This window comes from Hevea brasiliensis, chromosome 13, assembly GCF_030052815.1.
Source record: "Hevea brasiliensis isolate MT/VB/25A 57/8 chromosome 13, ASM3005281v1, whole genome shotgun sequence".
Classification (NCBI taxonomy): Eukaryota; Viridiplantae; Streptophyta; class Magnoliopsida; order Malpighiales; family Euphorbiaceae; genus Hevea; species Hevea brasiliensis.
In genome coordinates, this window is record NC_079505.1 from 70,900,917 (window position 1) to 70,909,862 (window position 8,946).

General features: G+C 38.0%; 1 non-coding gene across 1 annotated transcript; it reads right to left on the minus strand.

Annotated features, from left to right (window-relative positions):
- Positions 1-489: 489 nt before the first annotated feature.
- Positions 490-596, minus strand: LOC131172335 (small nucleolar RNA R71). The gene has a single exon (XR_009142817.1). It is a non-coding gene; the product is annotated as a small nucleolar RNA R71 (small nucleolar RNA).
- Positions 597-8,946: the final 8,350 nt, after the last annotated feature.

An 8,946-nucleotide genomic window follows, 5' to 3' on the forward strand; every position in this document is an offset into this window, starting at 1 on the left:
GAACAACAAAGATTTGAGCAAGAGGAGACAATTGAAAATATGGAGAATCAAAATAGAGCTATTGGTGGAAACAATGGAGGAAATGAGCAAAACGGGCAAAATGAAGTGGTTAATCAAAATGATCCTCAAAGAAGATCCATGTTGGATTATGCTTTTCCTAGATGTGCAGATGTGAGAGATAACAGACCTATTATTGGAGCTAATCAATTTGAGTTAAAGACTGGTCTCATTCAAATGGTTCAGAATTCACAATTTGGAGGTAGTCCACTTGAAAATCCTCATTCTCATTTGAAGAAATTTTTGATGATATGTGGTACACAAAGGCAGCCTGGAGTTTCAGATGAAGTGATTCGGCTCACCTTATTTCCATTCTCTCTTCGGGATTCAGCATTGGAGTGGTATGACTCACTTCCACAAGCTATTATAGCTACTTGGGAGCAGTTATCTCAAGCTTTTCTGTCTCAATTTTTCCCACCTGGGAAGACCACTCATTTGAGGAATTTGATGGTAGCTTTTAAACCAAGGGATGATGAAACTTTGTATGAATCTTGGATGAGATTTAAGGAGCTTGAAAGGCAATGTCCTCATCATGAAATACCCAAATGGATGATTGTTCAGAATTTCTACACCAGAGTTACTCCAGCCATAAGAAACACAATTGATTCACAAGCAGGAGGAGATTTCATGAGAATGACAAGTGAAGAATGCTATGATCTATTAGAGAAGATTGCTCATAATACCCATTTGTGGGGAAATCCTAGAGCACTTGAGCCAAAGAAGGCTGGGATTTATGAACTTGACTCAGTTAGCTACATGAATGCAAGATTTGATCAGTTGACTCAGCTTCTTAGTGATTTCTGCACAAAGGCAACAACCTCAACTCCTACAACTATGCAACAAGTTGCCTTCACAGATGGAACTCAAAGTTGTGGAGTTGATTACTCTTCTTATGGTGATGATTATTTGCAAGAACAAGCTGCTTATGCAGGAGGTTATCAACAGAAACCTATGGGAAATGCTTATTCTAATGTGAACAACTCAACATGGAGACCACAAGCAACTTTTGCTCAACAAGGCCAAAGCTCAAATTATGCTCATAACCAGCAGTATGTGCAGCAGAATAGGCCTCAATTTCAGCCTCAATTTCAGCCCACAAGGCAGCCACAACCTGGATATCAAGCAAGAGCACAACAATCCCTTCCACCTCATGAACCGAAGCCAACCTTGGAAAGCATGATGGAGAAATTTTTTGCTAAACAAAGTAAGATGAATAGCAAATTGGAGGAAGAAATGCAACACATGAGACAAACTATGGATCAATTACAAGTCCACAACCGCATGTTGGAGACTCAATTGGCTCAACAAGCAAACTCATCGGGAAGCAAATCCTATGGGAAATTACCTAGCCAACCACAAAACCCTCATGAACAATGTAAGGTTGTAACCTTGAGAAGTGGTAAGAAAGTTGGTCAAGAGAGTGAAAACAAGAGAGAAGAAAAAGAGAGCACAAAAGAAGAAAATTCAGTTGAGAGCAAGAAAAATGAAAAAGAAGAAGAAAGCAAAAGTGAGCAAGATGAGGGAGAGAAACCATACATCCCACCTGAACCTTACAAGCCCACCCTTCCCTACCCTCAAAGATTCATCAAGCACAAGCTAGACAAACAATTTGGCAAATTCCTTGAAGTGCTAAAGAAGTTGTATATCAATGTGCCATTCACTGAGGCACTATCCCAAATGCCAAGTTATGCCAAGTTTTTGAAGGAGATTCTTTCCAACAAGAGAAGCCTAGAAGATTATGACACAATCAACTTGGGAGAGCAATGTAGTGCTATAATTCAGAAGAAGTTACCTCCCAAACTCAAAGATCCGGGTGTGTTTTCCATTCCTTGTCATATTGGTGATAATTGTGTGGCAAATGCCTTATGTGACCTTGGAGCTAGTGTCAGCCTAATGCCACTTTCAATATATGAGAAGTTGAATATGGGAGATTTGAAGCCCACAAACATGTATCTTTCATTGGCTGACCGTTCAATTAAGTATCCAGAAGGCATTCTAGAAAATGTGCCTATCAAGGTTGGGAAATTCTACATTCCGATGGACTTTGTCATTTTAGATATGGAAGAAGACACAAAAGTTCCTATCTTATTGGGAAGACCCTTTTTGGCAACAGCTGGTGCATTAATTGATGTAAAAGGTGAGAAATTGACACTTAGAGTAGGAGATGATCAAATGATATTCAACATCAATCCTGCCATGAAAAGGAAACATGAAGAAGTTGAGTCTTGTTTGCGGGTAGACATTATTGATGAGATTGTTCAAGAGCATTTCAGAAAAAGCTATCCACAAGACTCACTTGAAAATTGCTTAGTCCATGGTGGGAGCATTGATGATGATAATCACAACATAGCTGCTTTTGCACAACACTTGGAGAGCTCTCCACCACATCCTGAAGCCACAATTTTTCAACTTGAAGAAGTGCAAACTTTGGAGATCAAACCACCATCATTAAAGGTAGAGGATGCCCCAAAGGTAGATCTTAAACCTCTTCCTTCCAACCTCAAGTATGCTTTTCTTGGACCCAATGGAACATATCCTGTTATAATTAATGCATCTTTGACTGATATTGAAAATGAAAAATTGTTGAGAGTTTTGAGAGAATATAGAAGAGTTTTGGGGTATGCAATTGATGATATAAAGGGAATTAGCCCAACAGTTTGTATGCATAGGATTTTCCTGGAGCCAAATAGTAAACCTTCCATTGAACACCAAAGAAGATTGAATCCTACAATGAAGGATGTTGTGAAAAAGGAAATCCTAAAATTACTAACTGCTGGAATTATTTACCCCATTTCTGACAGTGAGTGGGTTAGTCCTGTGCATGTTGTACCAAAAAAAGGTGGGGTGACAGTTGTTAAAAATGAGAATAATGAATTGATACCCACTAGAACTGTTACAGGTTGGAGAATGTGCATAGACTATAGGAAGTTGAACAATGCTACAAGAAAAGACCATTTTCCCCTTCTTTTTATGGATCAAATGTTAGAAAGATTAGCCAAGCATTCATTCTTTTGTTACTTAGATGGATATTCTGGTTTCTTTCAAATTCCAATACATCCTGATGACCAAGAAAAAACTACCTTTACCTGTCCCTATGGCACCTTTGCATATCGAAGGATGCCATTCGGATTGTGTAATGCACCTGGCACATTTCAAAGGTGCATGATGGCCATTTTTTCTGATTTTATTGAAGAAATTATGGAGGTCTTCATGGATGACTTTTCAGTATACGGCACTAATTTTGATTCATGCTTGACTAATTTGTCTAAAATTTTGCAGAGATGTGCTGATAATGATCTAGTGTTGAATTGGGAGAAATGCCACTTTATGGTCCAAGAGGGGATCGTTTTAGGGCATTTGATCTCAAATAGGGGAATTGAAGTGGATAGAGCTAAAATAGAAATTATTGAAAAAATGCCCCCTCCAACCACTGTCAAAGGAGTGCGGAGTTTTCTTGGACATGCCGGGTTTTACCGGCGATTTATTCAGGATTTTTCTAAACTTGCTAAACCCTTAACAAATCTTTTGAATCATGATGTTAAATTTGATTTTAATCAAGATTGTATGGTTGCTTTTTGCAGGTTAAAGACGGCATTAACAACAGCTCCTATCATGCAACCCCCGGATTGGACTTTGCCATTCGAAATCATGTGTGATGCAAGCGAGTTTGCTGTTGGAGCTGTCCTTGGCCAGCGAAAAGATAGAAAACCTTATGCCATTTACTATGCAAGCCGAACCCTTGATGAAGCTCAAGTTAATTATGCTACAACTGAAAAGGAGTTCCTTGCGGTAGTATTTGCACTCAATAAATTCCGTTCTTATTTGGTCAACTCAAAGGTAATAGTTTTCACTGATCATGCAGCAATAAGGTATTTAATGAGCAAGAAAGAAGCTAAATCTAGGTTGATTAGATGGATTTTGTTACTTCAAGAATTTGATTTGGAAATAAGAGATAAAAAAGGTGTTGAGAATGTGGTGGCTGATCACCTTTCTAGGATAAAAACTGAAAATAAAGATGATGAAATTGTGCCAATTGATGAGTTTTTCATGAATGAGCAGTTGTATGTGTTGAATTCTACACTTCCATGGTTTGCTGATATTGTGAACTTCTTGTCTTGTGGTGTCTTGCCACCTGATTTATCTTGGCATGCAAAAGAAAAGAATTTTGCATGATGTTAAATTTTATTCTTGGGAAGAACCTCTTTTGTTTAGGAGATGCAATGATGGAATAATTAGAAGATGTATACCAGAGGAAGAAATACATGATGTTATTTACCATTGTCATTCCTCTGAATATGGTGGTCATTTTAGTGTCTCCAAAACTGTTGAAAATGTCTTGACATCAGGTTTCTATTGGCCTAAAATGTTTAAACATGTGAGAGATTTTGTAAGCAAGTGTGATAGGTGCCAAAGGGTAAGCAACATTTCCAAAAGAGATGAGATGCCCCAACAGTCCATATTAGAAGTTGAATTATTTGATGTGTGGGGAATTGATTTCATGGGGCCATTTCCATCTTCTTATGGAAATAAATATATCTTGGTAGGGGTGGACTATGTATCTAAATGGGTAGAAGCTATTGCTACACCTACCAATGATGCAAAAGTTGTGGTGAAATTTCTGAAAAAATTTGTTTTGACCAGATTTGGTGCCCCACGTGCCATAATCAGTGATGGTGGTAGCCATTTTTGCAACCACCAATTTGAAAAATTAATGAGAAAGTATGGGGTAAAGCATAGGATTGCCACACCATATCATCCTCAAACAAATGGCCAAGTAGAAATCACAAATAGAGAAATCAAGCAAATCTTGGAGAAAACTATCAATAAGTCCAGAAAAAATTGGTCCCTTAAATTAGATGACACTCTTTGGGCATATAGAACAGCATTTAAAACCCCCATAGGAACTTCACCTTATAAGTTAGTTTTTGGGAAATCATGCCATTTGCCCGTAGAGTTAGAACACAAAGCTTATTGGGCCATTAGAGCAATCAATTTTGATTTACAAGCTGCTGGACACAAAAGACTTTTGCAACTTGATGAATTAGAAGAATTGAGACTTGATGCTTATGAAAATGCTAGGATCTATAAAGAAAGAACTAAAAAATGGCATGATAAGCATATCAAGAAAAAGGACTTTAAAGAAGGAGATTTGGTTCTCTTATTCAATTCAAGGTTAAAATTTTTTCCAGGAAAATTAAAATCAAGGTGGTCCGGTTCATTTAAAATTGTGAAAGTTTTCCCTCATGGTGCTGTGGAAATTTTTGGTGAAAAATCAGGTAATTTCAAGGTAAATGGGCAATGATTGAGGCACTATTTAGTTGGTGAGCCAATTGAGAAGATAGCAACTTGCTATCTCTCTCATTCTCCATAACATTTTGAGTGAATATGGTCAAGCTAAAGACCTAAACTTAGCATTTTTGTGCATAACTCCCAATTTTTCATTGATTCTTTATTTCTTTCATATATATATTTGTTTTAAGTTTTTCTATACTCCTTATTCAGAGTTTAACATTGTTCTACTTTCCTTGTGCAGATGGGATACAATGCATTGCAAGCAAATGAGCATAAAAAAATTTTTAGTTTTAGCTTTAAATTTTAGCTTTAAATTTTAGATTTAAATGTGTTCACTTACCATTTTCATCTTTCTCTTGTTGAGTATTTGCTGGTACATATTGATGGATTCATTGCCCTTTTTGTTAATTTTAAGAGAAAATTTTTCCAAACCTTGTCATCTTGGTTTAACAAGAAAATTATTTGAATATGGGTGTGTGAATTGGTGCTTTGAAAAATTATTTTGTGTGAGTATTTGATGAACATAACAAGTTGAACAATTAAAATTCATGTTATGAAGGTTTAATCATTTAAAATCTAATTTGTTTCAATTTTTTAGGTGCTATGAAATTCGGTCATTTTTGGGCAGTAGACTGCACAACCTACGACATAACCGAGTTTGCTTGTGTCACCGCTTATGTCCGCTGGGCACACTTTTGGGCAGATTGTTGCACAACTTCCGACACAACCCCCCCTATCCTTATGTTCTAACTTGTGTCACCTGTTTGTTTTGCAGGATAAAAACTTCCTTCACCAGAATGGGCCAGCAGCAAACCCAAAGCCCTTAAAACCGTACCCCATAAGCCCAAGCCCGAAATTAAACCTAAAACCCAAAGCCTACACCCAAGCCCACAACCCAAACCTAAAGCCCCTAACCCGATAACCCATTAACTTCTTCTTCCTCTCGACATCACCCCCGACACAACCCTCCCCTCCCGCCGTAACCTTCATCTTCACCATCGCCTCCACCACCCACCATTCTTCCCATATTTCTCCTTTTCCGATCACGTCCCTCCATTCCGCCATGTCCGACTCCCCATTATCCTTCGAAAACTCACCTCCCCACTCCTCACAGCCGCCACAGCCCCAAGGCACCTCGCCCATGAACGCCGACCCATCGCCGGCCCATTCTGGTGACGCCACGGTCGCCACATTCAAAAAGAAAAAGGCGAAAAACATTAAGCCACACAAATCAACGGGCGGCGTCAAGAGGAAGCGACACACTGGGTATTACCTACTGCCGACATGAAGAAAAATAAGGCAAGAGTTGTAGCTTGACAAATGGTTCAAACTCGGTATTTGGATGTGTCTACACTTAAATCCTTGAAGATATATGATGAAATGCAGACTCTGTTAGATGCTTTAGGTTGGGTGCGATTTGCACATAAACAGGAACTGGTCTACCCCATTTTAGTCCAGGAATTTATGGCCTCCCTGTCCACTAATGAGCATAAAATTGCCTTGGATAATGACTTGACAATCCATTTTAGATGCCTTGGTCAAGATAGGGTACTGTCTATGGATAATTTTCACCATATATTTGGCTTTCCACCTGATGGTCTGTTCAAAATACCTGCTAGCCAAAGGGACTATAATGCGTATGAATTTTGGCAGCGAATTGCACCTTCAGCAGGTACCTTCAAACCAGGACACAGTAAAGCCTCCAAGATTGAGAATCATGCCTTGAGATTGCTTCAGCGACTAATTGCAAATACAATTTTAGGCAGAGGATCTAGTGTTGGCACAATGTCACAGTATGATCTATTCTTTTTGTGGTGTGCAAAAACTGGCAAAAAAGCTTCCCCTGGTTATTATTTCTGCCGCCATGTGATCCGCCAGACCACTAGGGGTACTGGTAACATTGTCTTTGGAGGTTTGGTCACACCCATTGCACATTATTTTGGCTTTAATCCTCAAATGCACAAGTGTCCTGCTCTTCCAACTGGTTTGTTATTTTTGGATGGACCTCATTTGGCCAACCAAAAATTTTGTATAAAAAATGAGGCTACCAAGCTGTATGAGATTCCTGCACTAACAGAACCACCACCTGGTTCTCCCACTGCAATTAGCTCCTCCTCAGCATCTGAGCGACCATTTGAGCAGCCTTTTACACAACCTTCAAGCCGAGCTCCACCAGCTGCTCAACCTGCTTCATCAACAGCTTCTGGACCATCCATAGCAACTCTTTTGACATTCATGGAGAATCTCAGTGATGAGATCTATTCTTTTCGGCAAATGACGGATGTCTCTTTTCAGACACTACGAGATTTAGCTGACATATATTTGGATCGAAGTGCTGAAATGCAAGACGAGTTGAAAGTCATGCGAGCTAAGCTGGAGAAGATCGAAACAAACCAGGCACTGATTTTGAGCATCATCTCTCCACAGCAGCCACCAAAAGCACCACCACCTCCACAAGATGGCAAGGGCAAAGGAGTTCTCATACCTGACTGACCAGCTTTTATTCTCCATTTACATTTCATGTCTTTAATTTCGTTGCTTAATTAATTAGTATTTTGAACTTGTTTAGTTAATATTTTGCTTGTGTTGTTTTTCTTTTACTTGAACCATTTACTGATTCAGTTTTTTTTTTTAGTTCCTCATAAAATACATTTTTCTTTTATGTCTTTAGTACATTGCTCACTTGCTTTGATTTGCTACTTTGGATTTACACTTGATGGTTATATTTTTGAGCTTAACTTCCCTATTTCAACTTTTTGAGTTTAATTGATTTAATGGATTCCATTGCACTGTTTCTTTTGCAATGAGTGCAGCAGCTGTCCAAATTTTAATTAAATTGGCTGCACTTCAATGAGGTAACAATTCTCATCTCAGCTTGTGTCACTTTCAACACAAGTTGTGCTATCGCTTATGCAACAGGGTAATAATTCTTTATGCACATATAGCCAAATTATCCCATTCCTTGCATTCTTTTAACATTGAGGACAATGTTCATTCTGAGTATGGGGGAGAGGGTAAATTTTTTGCAAAAATTATTTTTTCCTTTTTCATTTGCATATAGTGACATACTCATTCATTACTTCATACTTGTACATATTCACATACATACACTTGCATATAGCTTCATATACTTAGTTATGCATATTTAGTTACATATAGGTTGACTATACATTTACACTCATGCATTTCATTTATTCATTTAAAATTTTTGAATTTTTTAAACCAGTCTTTGAATTCCATAAGTTGCTTATTCAAGCAATCCAACTTGCCTTTAGATGGTTAGTGGAATGAAAGTTCCAACTGGGTACAAAGTCTTAAGCATTATTCTTTCTCTTACTTAATAGCTGAAAATTAATACATTTATCTAGGTATGCAGATTCTGATTAGTTATTTTGAGTTTTGAGTGTCTAGATAAGCCTTTAAGGAAGAAAATGGTCATTGTCGTCTCACCATTCCTAGAACAAGCATCTTAGATCTTTCAAAGAGCAATTAAGTGCATAAAAAAAAAAACTTGGAGGATTGAAACATCTTGAATAGTGCTAGAGTAATTGTGAAAAGTTGATAAAAAAAAATGGTCACCAAAATATCCCAAAGGTA